Raw genomic sequence first — 2,046 nt, forward strand, 5'->3', positions numbered from 1 at the left:
TTCATATATAGCTTTTATTGTCTTGAGGAATTTTCCTTCCATTCCTATCTTCTCAAGTGTCTTAAACAGGAATTGGTGTTGGATGTTGTCGAATGCTTTTTCTGCATCTATCGATATTATCATGTGGTTCTTATAGTTTTTCATGTCAATGTGGTGAATAATACCAATGGTCTTTCATATGTTGAACCATCCCTGCATCCCTGGTATCAATCCCACTTGGTTATGGTGAATTATTTGTTTTATAGACTTTTGTATGCTGTTGGCTCACATTTTGTTAAGGATTTTTGCATCAATGTTCATTAGGGATATTGGTCTGTAGTTCTCAATTCTTGTGGGATCCTTGCCCGGTTTATACTAGCTTCATAGAAGCAGTTCAGGAGTTTACCATCTTTTTCTACATTCTGGAAGAGTTTGTGTAGGATTGGTGTTAGTTCTTCCCTAAATGCTTGGTAGAATTCTCCAGTGAAGTCATCTGGTCCAGGGTTTTTTTGTTGGTAACCCTTGATAACCTTGTCTATTTCTTCTATTGCTATGGGTCTGTTGAGATTCTTGATGTCCATCAAGGATAGTATAGGGAGGGATTGTTTTTCCAAGAATTTCCCCATGTGTTCCAAATTTTTGAGAATGACAATGGCAACAAATGTACAAATGTGCTTGACACGATGTATGTATGGATTGTGATAAGAATTGTACAAGCCCCCAATAAAATGATTCATTAAAAAAAACATTTAGTTTTGCTCTGTTTTCTTTCTGTGAATATTATTATCTCTGTAGGTCTATCTAGATAAGACAGGTGTGATAAACAAGCTGGAAGAGAAACAATGGGACATAAGGTTCTGGGGGGACATGGGAGAGGGGGAGGTTGAAGGAAAGGAAGTGGTGTTAACAAACCCAAGGACAAAGGAACAAGTGACCCAAAATCGGTGGCGAGGAGGGTGTAGGAGGCCTGGTAGGGCTTGATCAAGGGCAATGTAACAGAGAGGAATTACTGAAACCCAAATGAAGGCTGAGCATGATAGTGGGACAAGAGGAAAGTGAAACAAAACAGAGGAAAGAACTAGGGGTCAAAGGACATTTATAGAGGTTTAACTACAGGCATGTACATATGTACATATATTTATATAAGATGATGGGGAAATAGATCTATGTGCATATATTTATAGGTTTAGTATTAAGGTAGTAGAAGGACATTGGGCCTCCACTCAAGTACTCCCTTAACGCAAGAATACTTTGTTCTATTAAACTGGCATTCCATGATGCTCACCTTCCTGACACGATCGCTGAAGACAGGGTGGGTGCATAGGCAAATGTGGTGAAGAAAGCTGATGGCGTCCGGCTATCAAAAGAGATAGCATCTGGGGTCTTAAAGGCTTGAAGACAAACAAGCGGCCCTCTAAACGAGAAGCAACAAAGCCCCCATGGAAGAAGCACACCAGCCTGTGTGATCATGAGGTGTCGAAGGATTCAGGCATCAAAGAACAAAAAATTATTTCGTTGTGAATGAGGGGGAGTACAGAGTGGGGACCCAAAACCCATCTGTAGAAAACTGGACAACCCCTTACAGAAGGGTCGCAGGGAGGAGATGAGTCAGTCAGGGTGTAGTATAGCACTGATGAAACATACAACTTTCTTCTAGTTCTTTAATGCTTCATTCCCCCTGCCCCCCATCATGATCCCAATTCTATCTTACACATTTGGCTAGACCAGAGGATGTACACTGGTACAGATGGGAACTGGAAACACAGGAAATCCAGGACAGATGAACCCCTCAGGACCAGTGGTGAGAGTGGCGATACCAGGGAGTTAGAGGGAAGGCTGGGTAGAAAGGGGGAACCGATCACAAGGATCCACATATAACCCCCTCCCTGGGGGATGGACAACAGAAAAGTGAGTGAAGGGAGACATCGGACAGTGTAAGACATGGCAAAATAATAATTATACATTATCAAGGGTTTGTGAGGGAGGGAGGGAGGCTGGGGAGGGAGGAGAAAAAATGAGGAGCTGATACCAAGGGCTCAAGTAGAAAGAAAATGTTTTGAGAATGAT

Source organism: Echinops telfairi, unplaced genomic scaffold (genome assembly GCF_000313985.2).
Source record: "Echinops telfairi isolate 266 unplaced genomic scaffold, ASM31398v2 ScPeMD7_7457;HRSCAF=8495, whole genome shotgun sequence".
NCBI lineage: Eukaryota > Metazoa > Chordata > Mammalia > Afrosoricida > Tenrecidae > Echinops > Echinops telfairi.